The following is a 19,647-nucleotide window of genomic DNA, read 5'->3' on the forward strand; positions in this document are numbered from 1 at the left end:
TAAGGATTACATTCACAATGTACTGAATTCCAAATCATTTGTGTCTGGTAAATTTAAAGAAAATACTCCATAATCTCTCTTATCTTAGTAAATCCAAAATTTTATATCTACTTTACTTTCTATTATATCTAAGGAAAACTGCAACTATAACTGTCTAGTCTTCAACTCCATCAAGGCCCCAGAAGGACATAATAGTATTTAAATAAACAAAAAGTGCATTGCAAACACCTTCCAAGAATTCTAGAAATGACAGAGACATCTGACTGTCTGGACAACCACCCAAATTTCCTCTTCAACATTGGGGTATCCATCTTCAGCCTATAGATCTGTGGTATTTGGCAGACTTTTCAATGAAGCAGGAAATTTGAAAGACTGTTCCACTTATATTGGCAAAGTTTGTTTGTCACTTTCTTCTATGTCTTGCAGAATGTCTGGAAGTTTCTTCTGGGAAGCAGGAACACTGAAGGACCATCCCACCTTGTTTTGGCAAAGTTCAGCAGCAGTTACTTTCCTGTGGGTCCTGCATGTCCAGCTTATACAATACACTGTCCAGCAGTCTAGGCAAGAACAGTTTCTTGTACAAATGGCTAGCCTTGCCACATTGAAAGCAAACTTCATAAGGAGTTTCTCTGATGCCCATCATCTCTGAAGTAAATTGGTGCTTCCAGGAATAGACATGTCTCATTGTCATGAAAGATCTAAGTTAACAAAACATTTTAAATGCCATATCCTATTGGTCTTTGAAAGGGTTGAAGATCATCTAGCTAAAATATATCTATATATGATCTGGAAAGCATACCTAACATATTTACAATTTTGATTGTTATAAATGACTAAGCACTAACCTATGTTTCCCATTTATCCAATATAGTTTGTAATAATAGCTTTCAAAAACTAGAACTTGACCCTACATTTCCAAATGAACTGTATAGGCACAATATATGTTTCTATTTTTATTTGAGGTATTGGGATTGTGAACTGGACTGATAAATTGAACCAATCTAGATACTTAACTTTAAAAAAGAATTTGGTGGGAATGGGGGTTGGGCTGGGGGGAAGATGAGGGGGGGTGGGAGGGGGAAGAACAAGGGAATCCGTGGCTGATATGTAGAACTGAATTGTATTGCAAAATAAAAATAAAAAAATTTAAAAAAAGAATTCAAAACATATTTGACAAATGGAAATAAAAAAAAAAAAAAAAACGCTTTGGAGTTTTGTTCCCACCAGTGGTCATGGATTCCTTCAGGAATAATATGGATCATGTATGCTCAAGGGAGACCTCCTGAATCTTGACAGCTGATATCTATCATCAAAGATTATAGCTGGTATTCTCAGGACTTGACCATTATCTCAAATTTTCTCTCTGGAAACCTAAATATACTTCATCCACAGACAACAGGAAGCAGAATGGGAAAAAAAAAACCTATGCCCACATTCCCAAGAGTTAGCAGTGAGGGTGGTCTTGGGTTATTTGGTGGATTATGGTATTTGTTATTTGGGGGAATATAGGACAAGTAAAACAACTATTAATCTCAGATATTTTGCATTGGCATGGATTTTGGTGTATTGATACAAGTTTAAAATTACTTTTGTTACACTGTAAGCATGCTTTTATTCTTGTTTAAATGATTTTTGTATATTAATAAATATTGTAACAAAAGTAACCTTAAATTTTTATCCCATGTTTCTTAACAGCTGGTGTTTGCTTATCAGCATTCAAATAAGTAAAATTAACACAATACCATACAGGATCCAGACACCCTGTGTATTTCCCATGTCTATGTGGCTTATTCTTTTTTATTATTTTACTTCTCTCTCTAAAGACTTTGCTATTTTTAAACTATTCATTGTTTCTATGATTATCCATACCCCTTTTCTTTCTTTCTTAAGCCTATGAACATTGTTGAACACACTGCAACCTATTTAGAGGTTGTTTTTCCATCTGCATATCTTCCACCTCTTTTACTGCATAACTCAAGTCTGTCTTTTAACTACACAAACAGACTTTAGACTGCTAAACTACACCTGGATCCTCCATGTCCAACTCTGGGCTGGCTCTCCCTGCTGCTGGGTTAGTGAAAGTCAAATATTAAACTCACAGCTTGGTCAGAGGTTTATGGCAAAGAACTGCACTCAGCCTTCCTAGCACTCTAAAATGCTGGTGTTTGCACTGTGGCAGGCATTTTTACTTAGTTTTTTTGTTCCTACTTAACCTACTGGCTGCTCAAGGGATTGCCTTAAGGCAGGAACTCTTAAAGGAGCTTTATCCTTTTTTTTTCTTTTGTTTTGCCAACTTTCTTAGGCCCTACATGGAAATTTGGGCCCGTAATGGAGTGCCAAAATGCTGTAGTTTGTTTTTTACTCTCTTGTGGGGTCCACCACCCAGATCCCAAATAAATCACACATGGAGGCTTATTCTTAATTATGAATGCCCAGCCTTACAAGCTTGGCTTGTTTCTTGCCAGCTTTTCTTAATTTTAAATTAACACATCTCTGTTTTGCCTCTGGACTTTTACCTGTCTTTATTCTGCATACCTTTCATTATTTCTTACTCTGGTCTAGCTGGGTAGTTGGGTGGCTGAGTGGCTGGCTCCTGAAGTCCTCCTTCTTCCTCTCTCATTCCTTCTCCCTCACAGATTTCTCCTTCTATATATTCTATCTGCCTGTGAGCCCTGCCTATCCTTTCTCCTGCCTTGCTATTGGCCATTCAGCTCTTTATTAGATCCTCAGGTGTTTTAGATAGATACAGTAACACAGCTTCACAGAGTTAAACAAATGCAACATAAACAAAAGTAACACCACTTAAAATAATATTCTCCAAGAGATTGATTATTTCCTTCATTCTACTCCTTTTTGGTGTGTTTTTTTTTCTTTTTGTTCTAGATTCTGTTTCTTTCAGTTGTGCTGTTAAGTTGCTTGTATGAGATTCCTCCTATAGTTTTAAGGTAGGCACTTAGTGCTATGAACAGCTTTCAGCATGTCCCATAGGTGTGTGTATGTTATGTATTCATTTTCATTTAATTCTAGAAGTCCTTTATTTTTTCGCTTAATTCCTGTTGACCCCTTTTTCATTCAGTAGAGAGTTGTTCAGATTCCATGAGTCTGTAAACTTTCTATTTTTTTGGGGGGGGGTTGTTGTTGATATACAATTTTAATCTGTGGTGAGGTGATCAGATAAGATGTAGGGTGTTATTTCAATTTTCTTATATCTGATAAAACTAGCTTTGTATCTGAGAATGTTGTTAATTTTGGAGAAAGTTCCATGGGGTTCTGAAAAGATGGTATATTCTCTCTATCTGGCCAATATCTTCAGTTAGCTCTAGCATTTCTCCATTTAGTTTTTTCACTTGTCTTTTTGGTCAAAATAAGGTATTGAAGTCTTCCACTAGCAGTGTGTGTGCATCAATATATGATTTAAACTGTAGAAATGAAATCTTGAGTGCCCTTGTATTTAGGGAATAGATGATAAGAATTGCAGTGTCCTTTTGGTGAATTTTTTCTTTGATGAATATGTAGTATCCTTTCCTGTTTCTTCTGCTTAGTTTTGTTTGAAGTCTATCTTGTCAGATATTAAAATGGCTACACCAACTTGTTTCTTATATACATTTGCTTGGAGGTGATGTCTATCCTTGATGTTTAGGTATGTTTCTTGGATTCAGCAGAAGAATGGAGCTTGTTTTCACATCTGCTCTTTTAGTCTGTGTGTTCTTACTTGACAAATGAGCTATCAATGCCCAATGACTGTTGATTTCTGTTATTTTGTTGTTGATAGTGGTGGTAGTAGTGGTGTGTGTGTGTGTGTGTGTGTGTGTGTGTGTGTGTGTGTGTATGTATGTATGTGTGTGTGTGTGCCTCCACTCTTTTGACTTTTCTGGTCTGAGATTGTTTACTTGCTGTGTTTTCTTTGGTGTAGTTAACTTCTTTCACTTAGAGGTTTCATGCTAGGGCATTCTGTAGGGCTAGATTTGTAGACAGATACTGGTAAATTTGGTTTTATCGTGAATGTTGCATTTTCTCTATGATAATTGAAAGTTTGCTGGGTTTAGTACTCTGGGATGGCATTTTGGTCTCTTAGAGTCTGTAGCACATATATCCAGGCTCTTCTGGCTTTTAGAGTCTCCATTGAGATGTCAGGTATAATTCTAACGGACCTGTCTTTGCATGTTACTTGGTTTTTCCCCATGCAGCTTTTAATATTCTCTCTTTGTTCTACATATATAGTGTTTTTATTATAATATGCTGAGTGGACTTTCTTTTCTGGTCTAGCCTATTTGGTGCTCTGTATGCTGCTTGTACTTTGATAGGTATATCCTTCTTTAGGTTTGAGACATTTTCTTCTATGATGTTAAATATATTTTGCTGTGCCTTTGACTTGGGGTTTTTTTCCTCCCTCTATTCCTATTATTATTATATTTGATCTTTTCATAGTGTCCCTGATTTCCTGGATGCTTTGTGCCAGGATTTTTTTTTTTTAGATTTAACATTTTCTTTGAGCAAGGTATCCATTCTCCATTTCATGTATTGTGTCTTCAATGCCAGAGAGTCTCTATGACATTTCTTGTATTCTGTTGATGAAGCTTGTCTCTGTGGTTCCTGTTCAAGTTCCTAAATTTTTCATTCCATGATTTCCCTCAGTTTGAGTTTCTTTATTGATCAATATTTCCACTTTCAAGTCTTAAACAGGGTTTTATTCATTTCGCTCCTTTGTTTTTTTGTTTTGTTTTGTTTGTATAGTGTTTTCATGGATTTCTTCAAGGGATTTGTTCATTTCCTCTTTAAGGACCTCTATAATACTCATAGAGGCTATTTTAAGGCCTTTGTCTCATGCTTCAGTTATGCTGCAATATTCAGGGCCTTCTGTGGTAGCGTTGCTGGGCTTTACTGGAGACGTATTATATTGTCCTGCCTATTATTGATTACACTTTTACACTGTCATTTAAGCCTCTGGTATTGGGAAGGTTCTAATCTAAGGGCTGATCTTTGGTCCTGTCTTCATTGGGTAGAATTTTTTTTTTGGTTGGTTTCTATTTCCTCTCTGGTTCTTGAGAGTTTGCGTGCTCTGTGTTGACTGTAGCAAGATCTTCTGTGGTCCCGATAGTGTGGGCACTGGAGGTCCCAAGTAGAATGTGTGTCTGAGTATGGGGACCTGAGACATGGGATTTGAGATGGATTGGGGAATGTGGAGGGACTTCTCAAAAAGAAGGAAGGCAGGATTTTCCACCAGGATCTGTTTATTTAGTTCCCTGGCAATGAGGGCAGACAATGAGAACATGCCATAGCAGAAGGTCTGCTATGGAACTGGGGATGAGACTGGGGTATTAGACTTGAGAAAAGTGGAGGGAGAGGTGAGGATCTACAGTTAGCCTACCCATTTTCTTGGCCAGAATAACTTGTGAATTACCAGGGAGTGCCTGCTGGAGTTGGGGTGGGGGTGGGACAAAGCAACGAATAGGAGCAGGGCAGTTAGAAGGGTAATACCTGTGTGATCCACCAGAGATGAAGCTGCCCCAAGTGTTCTGCTGTAAAGCTGGGGATTAGACTAGGAGATTGGACTAGGAAGATTTGAGGGAAAGTTGAAGATCTGCGGTTAGCCTACCTGCTTCCCTGGCTGGAGTCTCTACTCAGGTTTCTAATTTTAGGATCATTATTAATAGTGTTAGGTTAAAAATGCTAGAAATCACTATTGCTTCAGATGATTCTATGTCTGGTTATATTTTAGAGGAATTTTATTATAAATGTAAGATATCTTGAAGTGGGGTTTCACAACTATGCCACATTATCTGTTTGTGGATTAGAAGTAAAAAGAAAATAGATGATACAAAAGAACAAGCATTCTAGAATCACCATATTGGGCAGTAAGAGAATGGCAAAATAAACTTAGAGATGAGTGATTTATTAGAAAGTAAAAGAAGGAAACTTATTTCAAAGTAGTACTATATACACTTCAGACTGTCATTTTTCATTTGCAGGTTAATTGAATCAAGTCTATTATTCTTACACATCAATATTTCATACAGTACAAATAAAAGTGTGATGGAATTTCATAGCTAAAGCAGAATAAGAATTGTAAAATTGATGAATTAGATTCTGAAAATAGACCTTGAATAGCTTTGATGAACAATGTGTTTCATTTTGTTATAAAGGCCAATTTTAAACTATTTTGCATGACTAATATTTCCATAGCATTGGTTGGCAAATGTTTCTAACTCCATTGTAACCAAAACTGTACAATATAACAATAATAGAATTTATAAAGCAATTCTATCAAATTATTGACAATTAAACAAATTTAAATCTATATTTTGTTTTCTAGGAGACATAGGACATGTGGACAACTTTGTGTAAATAAAAATGCAATCCTATATAATCTTTGTGTAGCTATATTAGCAACAGGCTAGACAGATTTCTAAGCTATAAAACATTATCAACAATGGTTAAATTCAAACAACATATATAATTCTATGCTAAAGATTATAACAGGAAAATATTCAATCAGAAGAGCCTTAATATCAAAATATAAAGTGTATTCAATGAAATATTAATGATTTAAGTTGAGTAAAAATACTTGCTGCAAATCCTGATGGTTGAAAGGGAAAATGTAATTCATCAAGTTGTTCTCTGATGCCCACATGTGAAAATGGCATGCATACACACATAAACACACACTCACATAGACAGACAAAATTCTACAAAACTTTAAAAATAAAAAAAAAAATAATGACCTAAATGACATATTTGGAAATCAATATGGTGGTTTCTCAGAAAATTGGGAATAGAACTACCTCAAGACCCAGTTATACCACCCTTGGACATACACCCAAAGGACGCTCAATCATACCACCAGAACACTTGTTCAACTATGTAGCTGGAGTTATCTCCAGTCCCGCCTGGGCCCGCAGCCACTCAGATCCAAATAAACACACAGATGCTTATATTATTTAAACTGTTTGGCCTCATGTCTCAGGCTTCTTGCTATCTAGTTCTTATATCTTAAATTAACCCATTTCTATAAATCTATACCTTGCCATGTGGCTCATGGCTTACCGGTATCTTACATCATACTCCTCATGGTGGCCGCTAGCAGTGTCTCCTTCTCCACCTTCCTGTTTCCACAATTCTCTTCTTTGCTTGTCCTGCCTATACTTCCTGCCTGGCTACTGGCCAATCAGTATTTTATTTATACAGAGTGATATCCACAGCACAACTATGTTCATAGCTTTATTTGTAATAGTCAGAATCTGGAAATAATCTAGATGCCCCTCAATGGAAGAATGGATAAAGAAAATGTGTTATATTTACACAATGGATCATTACTCAGCTGTTAAAAGCAATGACATCATGAAATTTGAAGGCAGATGGACAAAACTAAAATAAATCATCCTGAGTGAGATTTGTGACTATCCACTTGTCATCAGAGAGCCTTCATCCAATAATTGATGGAAACCAATGCAGAGACCCATGGCAAGCATTGTGTTGATCTTGGAATCATGTTGAAGAGAGGAAGAAAGGATTGTATAAGCCAGTGGTTCAAGGACATCATAAGGGAACCCAAAAACAATTAACCTGGGCTCACAGGAGCTCACAGAGTCTGGTTGGACAGCCAGGAAGCCAGGAAGCATGGGACGAACCTAGGGCTCCTACATGTATGAGATAGCTTGGTCTACCTATGGGAATCCTAGCAATTGGAGCAGGGGCTGTCCTTAATGCTTTGACTGGCTTTTGGGAATCTAATACTGAGTGGCCTTGCCCACCCTTAAAACAAGGGGAGTAGCTTAGTACTAACTCAACTTGGTATGCCATGCTTTGTTGATACTCATGAGAGCTCTGACGTTTTTTGAACAGAAACAGAGGAGGAGTGGATGGGAGTGGGTTAGAGGGGAGGCTATGGAAGGTAATAGAAGGTGAAAAGGGAGGGAAACTGCAATTGTGATGCAAAAAAAGAATACATTTAATTAATAAAAATGAAATCTTTAAAAGTGATACTAAATATAATAATTTTTTTTTTTTTTTTTTTTTGGTTTTTCAAGACAGGGTTTCTCTGTGTAGCTTTGCGCCTTTCCTGGATCTCGCTCTGTAGACCAGGCTGGCCTCGAACTCAGAGAGATCCGCCTGCCTCTGCCTCCCAAGTGCTGGGATTAAAGGCGTGCGCCACCACCGCCCGGCCTTAAATATAATAATTTTTAAAAGTAACTTACAATGGGATATTTAGAAATGCTTTTAATTAATTGGAAAATTATGAAGAACAGTGGATAAAGATGTTTTAGTACTGGGGCCTATTGGATTCTCAGTGGTTAAAAGCACTGAGATAGATAGATAGATAGATAGATAGATAGATAGATAGATAGACAGATAGGTAGATAGATAGATTCATTATTTCATTATCCAGAAAACACATGAGGTTGATCACATATTAATGACAGTATTTTGTTTTTGTGACTTGTAGAGGTTTTAATACATTGATTGTATGGCTGCATATTCTCAAGTCTATGACATGTTGGAAGGGTATGCCAGAGTAAAGCAGATCATATCATATTATAATAGCCAGGAGGCAAAGGAAGAAAGAGAAGAGAATCTGGGAACAGGAATAATTTATAGCTTTGAAAGGCATGCTCCCTGTTATCCATTTCCTTGAACATTTTCCCAACTCCTAATAGCATATTTGGTGAGGTATTCAGCAATGAATTAATCTACTGTTGTCACTGTCAACTTTGTTGACATTTTCATATGTGTGCATGTGATGAATTTAATCATTTTTACTCCATTAGCCTCTCTTGAGTGCCTCCCTTTCCTATTGAAGCCCTTGTTGTTTCTATCTAGTGCCCTTCCAGCTTCTGTGTCTTGTTTCTGTGTGTGACTCATTTTGTTTGAGTAAGGTTAGTTGCATAAACACAGGTTGAAGGGTATTTACTGGAGATGCCACCTCCCTTAACAGTCATTAGCCAACTGCCTGTCAACAGCGGCTCAGGGTGGAATCTTATGAGGCAGTTATTCTCAAACACACTGTAAGTTGGAGACCAAGACTTCCGCAATGAGCTTTTGTAGACAATTTGTGTCCAACTATCATGACATTTACATAGAGTATTACATTGCTTTCAATAAAGAACAATATTTGTTGTTTTGAAAAGTAACTGTAATATCCACAAAAATAGATCATACACTACACCATTAAGTAAATATCAACAAATTTCAAATTTAAAAATTCAGTAAAAGATAATGGTGCTATGGTCCACACACCCAAAGAGGCTAAGTAACAAGGAAGGTTTAATGGGGAATGCATGGATCTCCTTGGCAAGGGAAAATTGAATAGATTTTGAGGGTGGATTGGGGGCAGGTGCGGTTGGGGGCAGGTGGGGTTGGGAACGAGGGATCAAGTAAGGAACATGGAAGGAGAAAATACTGAGAGAAACGATTGCAATGGAGGACATTTCAAAGGCAAGGTGGAAATCTAGAGCAATGGAAACCACATGAAATTTACAAGAGTAACCCTAGCAAAAAACAAAACAGAACAGTAATGGAGGGCATGGAGCCTGAACTAGCCCTCTTCTGTAACCAGGCAAGCCCTCAGTGGAGAGACTGGGACATCAATCCAGAGACAAAACCTTCCACCTATAGTTTGTCCTGCTTGCTTAAAAAATGTTCTTCTCAAAGCCTAGCAGAATCAGAATCAAAAGACCAGAGAGACTTTATCCAGCAACTGATGAGAGCAAATGCAGAGTCCCACAGCCAAGCATTAGGCAGAGCTCAAGAGTCCTGCAAAGGACTTGGAGGAAGGAGCAGAGGAACCTGAGGGGTTAGAAACACCACAAGAACACAGCCCAGAGACTCAATTGATGGGTTCATTGTGGCTCATAGAGATCAAGAAGCCTGTAGGGGTCTAAACTAGATCCTCTCAATATATGTTATGACTGAGTAGTTGGTATTCTTATGGAACTCTTAACAGTGGGAGCAGAGACTGTCTGTGATGTTTTTGCTGCTTGTGGGATCCTTTTCCTGCTACAGGGTTTCCCTCATCAGCCTTGATATGGTATTATGTGCCTAATCTCATTGTAGCATATTATGCCATGTGTGGTTGATGGCCCCGGGAGGCCTGTGCTTTTCTGAAGGAAGACAGAGGAAGGGCAGTGGGTTGGGAAGAGAGGGGAAGTGGGGGTAAGAGACTAGGCAGTGAAAGGGGGGAACTGCTATGTGGATATAATACAAGAAAGAAGAATAAGAAAATATTCATGGAATTTCCTTGAAATTTCACTTAGCTATTAACAATATACAATAGCTAGCTAGAAATAACATATTTAAAAATCAACAAATCTCCTATTCCTGGTTCTCCCTCTCTGTTGTTGATTCAGCTGGGATCTCCCGCTCCCCCAAGCTCTCTTTCCCTCGACCCTCGCCCTTCATTACCCCCACTCATATCCAGGCTGTTCATGTAGATCTCTTCTATTTCTCCATCATTGGGCGATCCCCATGTCTTTCTTGGGGTCCTGTTTTCCAGGTAGCCTCCCTGGTGATGTGAGTAGCAGTCCAGTCATCCTTGTTCCACATCTAGTATCCTCCTATGAGTGAGTACATACCATGTTTGTCTTTCTGAGTCTGGGTTACCTCACTCAAGATGATTTTTTCTAGATCCATCCATTTGTCTGCAAAACTCATGATGTTATTGTTTTTCTCTGCTGAGTAGTATTCCATTGTGTATATGTACCACATTTTGTTTATCCGTTCTTCAGTTGAAGGGCATCTAGGTTGTTTCCATGTTCTGGCTATTACAAACAATGCTGATATGAACATAGCTGAACAAGTGCTCTTGTGGTGTGGTTGAGCATTCCTTGGGTATATGCCGAAGAGTGGTATAGCTGGATCTTGGGGAAGATGGATTCCCAATTTTCTAAGAAAGCGCCATATTGATTTCCAAAGTGGCTATACAAGCTTGCATTCCCACCAGCAGTGGAGGAGAGTTCCCCTAGCTCCACATCCTCTCCAGCATAAGGTGTCTTCAGTGTTTTTGATCTTAGCCATTCTGACTAAGGTGGTAACACAGAGTTATTTTGATTTGAATTTTCCTGATGATTAGGGATGTTGAGCAATTCCTTAAATGTCTTTCAGCCATTTGAGTTTCCTCTGTTGAGAATAGGAGACCATGGTAAATGAAGACCACACGAGAATAGGAAGAAGCAGAGTGCTAGAGAGGCCCACAGAAATGCACAAAGATACCCACACAACAGACTGCTGGCAATGGTCGAGAGACAGCCCGAACTGACCTACTCTGGTGATGGGATGGCCAAACAGCCTAATTGTCATGCTAGAAACCTCATCCAACTACTGAGGGATCTGGATGCAGAGATCCATGACTAGGCCCTAGGTGGATCTCTGGGAGTCCAATTAGCGAGAATGAGGAGAGTTTATATGAGCGAGAATTGTTGAGACCAAGGTTGGATAAAGCACAGGAACAAATAGCCAAACGCATGGAAACACATGAACTATGAACCAATGGCTGAGGGGTCCCCACTGGATCAGGCCCTCTGAATGAGTGAGACAGTTGATTGGCTTGATCTGTTTGGGAGGCATCCAGGCAGTGGGACCAGGTCCTGTGCTCATTGCATGAGTTGGCTGTTTGAAACCTGGGGCCTATGCAAGATTGCTTGGCTCGGCCTGGGAGGAGGGGACTGGACCTACCTGGACTGAGTCTACCAGGTTGATCTCAATCTGTGGCTTTGCCCTGGAGGAGATGGGAATGGGGGGGGGGGGCTGGGGGGAAGGTGAGGGGGACGGGAGGGGGGAGATCAAGGGAATCCGTGGCTAATATGTAGAACTGAATTGTATTGCAAAATAAAAAAAAAAAAAAAATCAGTGTAGACAAGACAACTTGCCAGAGTGTGAAAAGACCACAGAAGACAGACGAAATCAGCGCGAGCGTTTTCACTTTAAGGAAACTGAAGTAGAAATTGCAGAATTATTTGACTGGTTGCAGTGATGTCTGCCTATAATCCTAGTCGCCAGGAGTTAGAGGCAGGAAGATCAGAAGGCCAAGGTCCTCCTCAGATACATACCAGGCTCATGAGCCAGCTTGGGCTACATGAGAACTTGTCTAAAAAACAGCATCAACCACAATAAAAAAGCGAAAAAGAAAAAAAAAAAAAAGCACTGGGACAAATAGCCAAACAAATGGAAACACATGAACTATGAACCAATGGCTGAGGGGCCCCCAACTGGATCAGGCCCTCTGAATGGGTGAGACAGTTGATTGGCTTGATCTGTTTGGGAGGCATCCAGGCAGTGGGACCAAGTCCTGTGCTCATTGTATAGAGTTGGCTGTTTGAAACCTGGGGCCTATGCGGGATCGCTTGGCTCGGCCTGGGAGGAGGGGACTGGACCTACCTGGACTGAATCTACCAGGTTGATCTTAGTCCTCGGGGGAGGCTTTGCGCTGGAGGAGATGGGAATGGGGGGTGGGCTGGGGGGGAAGGTGGGGGGGGGCCATAGGGGGGAGAACAAGGGAATCCATGGCTGATATGTAGAACTGAATTGTATTGCAAAATAAAAATAAAAATTAAAAAAAATCAACAAATCTCTGTAACATTCCATACTTCAATAAATAATACTTGAAAATAGATGACATCTAGTAAAATAACAGCAGGGCAGTTTTCAAAATTTATAGGATGCAACACAATAAAAAGAGACACTGACTTTACTTAAAATAGTAGTAAGAAAAAAATAGTTAAAATCAATAACTAAAATCTCTCCCAATAATTGATTAAATAATAAACCAAAAACCAAAATAAAAAGGTATACATAAAATAATAGTGATAGTAACATGGATTTATTAATGATATCAGTTATTTTCTCATCCCTTATTTTATCTTGTATTGTTTGCAATACTAAACAGTAATCAAACTTATCTCTCATTTGGAAAGATCAACCAGTTATTTCATTCTCTGAGAACATAGAAGAGAAAGGAAAATTCTTCAAAATGAGTATTTATTATAATTTTCAATGGGAAAAATACTGGCAAGTTCTGTGTGGTGCTTTCAATGAGAATGTCTCCCATTGGCTCAGGGCTTTGAAAACTTGGTGCCCAGTTGGTAGAGGTTTGGGTGGTAGAAGCTTACGGAAGGAAGTATATCACTGGAGATAGGCTTGGTGAGTTTACAGCATCACCCCACTTACAGTAAGCACTCTGATTCCTACTTCCTGTTTGTGATTAAGGATATTATCAACCAGCCTCCTTTTCCTGGGGCCATGAATCCACAGCCATGATGGGGTCTAAACCCTTTGGAACTATAAGCCGAAATAAACTCTTTCTTCTATAAATTGTTTGATGGCAACAATAGAAAAGTAACTAATACAGTAATAAACATAAAATAATAAGGTATAAGACTTATTGTTTCCATTATTATTATTATTATTATCTAGATTAATATTATACAAAGTATTATACTAGTTATAATAAGTTTAAAGAAATCATTAATAATACTATCCTAGATATAATAATTCTAAACAGATTATTTCTTAATAATGTCCTGTAGAATATGAAAGTAAAATTAAATTTTCCTCAAGTTGATTTTTATTAAATAATTCAGTTTGGATTTAATTAAACAATAATTATTTCAAAACTTTAATTATTGTAATTATTGTTAGTTTCATAAATAGATTTATTAATTATATAAGTAATTAGAAATATATTTGGCAAAATTCATGCTCACTAATGATAGATGATCCTGGCTAACAGAGTCAAAAAAGAGAGACATTAATATGCACAAATATTTACATCATTTATAACTCATGGAATTTTGAAAATATTCTCTGAACAAAGTAGGAGAAAGGTATCTCACATGATGATGTGCAGTAAACAGAGGTCCTCCAAACTGGGCAACTAAAGTAACATCGAAGAAATAAATGTAAGTACAACAATTGGAAGGCATAATTCCTTAAACTCTCCTTCACAGTACCTTATACAAAGCTAAATCATGGGATTAGTCCTTTTAATAATCTATTACTGAGCTATAACACTGTTCCCATAAGCTTCAATAATACCACAAAACCAACTTTTTCAACTACAAGTAAGTTGGAGTAGGCACAAGAATGATTGATCAATGTAATGAGTGAGCCTTTCACTTTGTTATAGAGAGATAGATTTCTCTTTGTTTCATTAATTATATATATAATATATATATGTGTGTGTGTGTGTGTGTGTGTTTATGTGTGCACATATGTGTGTGTATAGTAAATGGCAACACACACAAGAATAAATAAAAAAATCAAACATAATTGGGATATCAAATATGTAATATACTGATGCACTGAATAGAAGAGGACTGTAATAACAAACAGTAATAAATAGTGCCATAAAAAGAATATCAATTATAAAAACAAATAGAATGAATTTTCAGTTGTCATATGTAGATATAATTATAATTGTTCAAACACTGGAAAACATAGGGACAGAATAAAGTAAAGGTGCTTTAATATAAAAAAATATTTATTTTATTTGTATTTTTATTTCAGAGGTTTCATCATCAAATAATAAAATTAGTATAGCAATATCAAACATTAATAAATAGTTATATGCATTTCATAAATACACCACATGTTTTGAAGCAATTCAAAAGTGAAAACAATATTAAAAACAAGAACATTGAATATTTTTTGACAATTTTCTAGATTTGCCTGCTTGTAGTACATGTTTCTATTCTATTACCAAGATAGTAACAGCATTTTCCAACATTATAAAAGAAATGGTCCAATTTTTTTTCTCAGATGTTGATGACTTGAAAATTGGAGCAAAGGCCAGCAAAATTTTTGTGTTTAGTTTATAACTGTTCTACATTGTCACAAACTACAAATGTCATCCATCAGAATCTTTGGCACAAGTTAGACAAAGATTCTATTTCAGATCCAACTTCATTTGGAAATAGAATAAAGGAAGGTGAAGGTGTGATAGATCCATGGTCACTTTGAGATGACACTGTTCTGTTAGTTCCTGTGTTGTGTGTAACTTGATGACTTCTGTTAAATGGACACGCTGTCTAGTGAAGAGAGAAAGACTACTTGTCAAAGACCACATGCTTCTCTACCCACTGTTCCCCTCCAGTGGACTTTGGACACAATCTTACCACAAAGTATTAATAGCAAAGAAAATACAGGTATATATTGTTTCCTTAAAGAACAGTGTGTGTGTGTGCGTGTGTGTGTGTGTGTGTGTGTGTGTGTACAAATTTTCATTAAGTACTAAAGATCCAATTCCTTTTCAGCCACCTCATCAAATGGTGCAATGCTTCCATGATCAAATGAATTATGGAGCATGTTCAAAACTGAAGCATTTATTCACAGTTTAAACTTGCATTAAACAAGGACTAACTCCACCAGGGCTCAGAAGCTTAAGGACTCTGATATTCACTAATGAATAAAATATACTTCCTATCTCCAAATGGTTTATAGGTAACTATGTTTTATGCTTTAATACGCAGAAGGTAAGGAAATAAATTCTTGCTCATACATCTATTTCATGCCTAGAAAAAAAATAATAAAAGGGCTAGAGTTAATGTTATATTAATACAAAATTGTCCATATATTTGTTATCTTGTCTAGTCTATCATCTAATTTTCCTAGTATTACTCATTAGAATGTTATCTGGTGTTCCTAAGCCAACATATAAATTACCAAATATGTAGGAATAAATCTCTTGAAAAACAGCATTTCTTTAAATGCACTTGGGTGTATTATAAGAAAAATGCTTTACAGTAATATAAATGTTTTTAGTGTACTATTTCCCAGATATATAAACAGATCTTTTTACAGACTCCAGGAAATATGATTTATCTCTAAGTATGCCTTTAAATTACTTTTCTGATATGCGATCAATGATACATATATATCTAATATACAAAAGAAGTATAATCCTGACCAATGAAAATTTCCGTTGGCTTCATTTCTGTGGTGCATAGATCCCCAAGGGCTTATCTTACAATTTCAACTTCTTCTATAATCATGTTCATTCTTCCAACCACAGGAATTAATTTAAATGGAAAACTCGAGTAAAAATGTAGAAAAACTTTAGAGGTTGAATCAAGGACATACGACAATGAGTCCTTCGAACATCTTTCAGCTCTCATACACTGTTTTTATCAGTGATGTTTAGGAAATCCAAACATAAGCTCAACTTTCTTTATCAAGAAACTTGCTACAAGATATATGATAATTATTTTATTTGTATATTTTCCTGTGTTATGTATAGAAGTTTTTATATAATTATATTTAATGATCTCTACTCTTAATAAAATAATATATTCTTTAAAAATGTAGAAAAACTGTGATGATATTTTATTTGTGCTGAAATGTGGTGATATTTAATTTGTGCTTTAATAAATAAAGCTTGCTGGCAGTGGTCTAGAGGGTGCCTGGACTGGTCTACTCTGGTGACCAGTCTAGTGAATACCCTAACCGTCATCATAGAGCCTTTGTCCAGTGATTGATGGACACAGATGCAGAGATCCACGGCCAGGCACCAGGCTGAATCCAATTGATGAGAGAGAGGAAGGATTCTGCAGGCTGGGAAAGTGGAGATCATGATGGGAATATGTGCAGAGATGACCGGCTACACTAGTAGAAGCCCATGAACTATGGACTGGTGGCTGTGGAGCCCCCATGGGACTGGTCTAGGCCCTCTGGATATGGAAGACATTTGTTTAGCTCGAAATGTTTTGGGGTCATGGGCAGGCTTTTGGGAGTCAGGTGCCTGTGGTGTGACGCCTTGCACTGCCTTGGTGCAGTGGGAAGGGGCTTGGACCTGCCTAGGCTCAGTGTGCTGGACTCTGCTGACTCCCCATGGGAGACCTTGATTTGGGGAATGTGGGAATGTGGGGTGGCTTGGGAGGGAGGACTGGAGGGTGGGAGGAGGGAGGAGGGGGGATCTGTGGGTTAGGTATGTAGAGTGAATAGAAAATTTCTTAATAAGAAAAATGAAAAGGAAAAGAAAGAAAGAAGAAAGAAAAAGAAATAAAGAAAGAAAGAAACAAACAAACAAACAAACAAAGCTTGCCTGTAGATCAGAGGAAATAGCAAGCCATTTTAAATAAGCAAAGAAGTCGGGCAATGATAGCACATACCCTTAATCCTATCACTTGGCAGGCAGGATCTCTGTGTGTTCAAGGCCACACTGTAAACAGAATCAGGTGTGGTGGCATATGCCTTAAATTCCAAAACTAGTTAACCATGGAGGTCTGGAGGTCTGAACAGACAGAATTAATAGGGCTGGGTAGAAGAGGAAGTGCTGTAGCTGAACAGAGAGAGGAAATCAGATGGCAGAACAGAAAGGCATCTGGCATGGGTAGACAGGAAGTCACAGCATTTGAAACCTGCATAGGTGGTGAGGTAAGGTTAGCTGGTGGCTTTCCCTATTTCCCTGATCTCTCTAAGGCTTTCACCCCTATATTTGGCTCTGTGATTTTTATTTAATAAGATCATTTAGAAAATTCATCTACAAAACTCTTTTAGTGTATCAATTTGTGAAGAATAGTATTTTCAGGTGTACTGTATTAACTACTGTTCTCATTGCCATGACAAAATATCAGATGAAACTGTAAAGGAGGAAATACTGGTTTTTCCAATGGTTTATGAGATATTAGTCCTTCAGAAAAGGAAGGCAGAGAGGTAAAGAGAAGGCACATAATGGCATTGAGAAGCTGAAAATATTACCCTGGATTTGGTTCTCTCCTTTAACCACCCTCTTCTATTGGCTCCAGAGCATGGGGTGGTGCCAACACATTCAAGGGAAACCTTCAGCTTTGTTTGCTATCTTTGGAAATTCCATCACAGGCAACTCAGAAGTATGCTTTACAAATCTTCTAGGTGTGCTTCAATCCAGTCCTCATGACAATCAACACTAATCATCACATGTACATAGCTACCTCTATTTCATTTAAATCACATACAGCTGTGATCAGAAAATCATTACCAAGTCATTTTATCACACAACAGGGTTTCTATGATTTCATGGAAGATCATCTGTGATATACATGGAATTTCTTCTCTAACAATTTTGTTGGGATACAATTTAACCAAATAAAATTAGCTAATTTCTAATGTTAGCTCAATGATTTTTAGTAAATATACTAAGTTGTAGAGCAATTGTTATATTTAATTTTGACCGTTTATGGTTTCTGCATGAGACCTTTCATATCCATTTGTGGATAATACTCTCACCTGAACACATCTGCAGTTAGTCACTAATCTCCTTTTTATTGCTATCTTTCCTTCTTCTGATCTTTTCATATTGACAGAATCTGAAAAGACTACTTTAGCAATCAACTATCCTTTTTTTGACAAATTAATATTTAAATGTCCTTTTATTGTTTTTCTTAGGCTAAGTCCCTTTGTGTAATTCTGACATATTTTTGTATCTGAGTTTCAAATATGTTCTCTCATTCTGACTTCTCCAATGAATATTTTTGAAAGAGAAGTTTTAATCTCTATGAAACCAAAACTTTTAGTTTTGTTTTTTTTTCAGAAGATCAAAATTGTGATGGCTATTCTTCATTGTCAACTTGACTATATCTGGAATGAACTACAATCCAGAAATGTGATCTGTGTCCACTTGGTATCTGGATCTTGAGGCAAGAAGACAACATGTCTTTGATCTGGATCATGAGGATGGATGGCACATGCCTTTAACCAGATCTTGAGGCAGGAAGGCACATCTTTAATCTGGATCACACCCTCTGTTGGAAGCCTATATAAAGGCAACAGAAGAATGAAGGGGTGTTCTTTGATTGCTTGCCTCACCTCCCTCAGCACATTCATTTCCTTCTTTGAGATCCCAGTAGACCAGCTGAAACACCCAGCCTTGTGGGACTGAGCAGCAACAAAATACTTGGGCTTTCTATTCATAACTAGCCATTGTTAGATAGACTTCAGCCTGTAAGTCATTCCAATAAATTCATATATATATATATATATATATATATATATATACAGAGAGAGAGAGAGAGAGACAGAGACAGAGAGACAGAGACAGAGAGACAGAGAGACAGAGAGACAGAGACAGAGACAGAGAGAGACAGAGAGAGACAGAGAGAGAAGGAGGAGGAGAAAGATTCATTCCATAAGTTCTGTGACTCTAGAGAATATTAATACAATAATGTTAGCAAGATATCTTAGAAATTTTAAATTCAAAGCCATAATTATTTCTATTTTCTTAGAAAAATATTCATTATTTGATTTTGCATTGAGATTTCTCATCTGCTGATGTTAGCCTTGGTGTATGATTTGAAATAAAAATGACTATCTGTGTGTGGATGTTTAATGGACCCAAAGCTACTTATAACAGTAACAGTGAACTGTCTTGGCCTCTCTGTGAAAAATTAAAGTATCCAAACCACAAACATTTACCTTTAGGTTATCAAGTCTGTTCTACTAATTTATATATCTATGTCATGAAATAATTGTTCAGATTATTGTAGCTTTTTATTGAGCAAGTGCCCAAAGTGAGTGAATAATTTTGCACAAAGCATAGAAACAGTAGCATAACATAGACATGTAAAAACTTACTAGCACTGGAAGGAACAGTACTGATGTTTAAATGTATTGCTCTTAAAGTACAACATTAACAGAAATTAGAAACTCAAATAAAAATTTACAATCATACTTTGATTGTTGAAG

This window comes from Peromyscus californicus, unplaced genomic scaffold, assembly GCF_007827085.1.
Source record: "Peromyscus californicus insignis strain IS unplaced genomic scaffold, ASM782708v3 Scaffold_7__1_contigs__length_154581171, whole genome shotgun sequence".
NCBI lineage: Eukaryota > Metazoa > Chordata > Mammalia > Rodentia > Cricetidae > Peromyscus > Peromyscus californicus.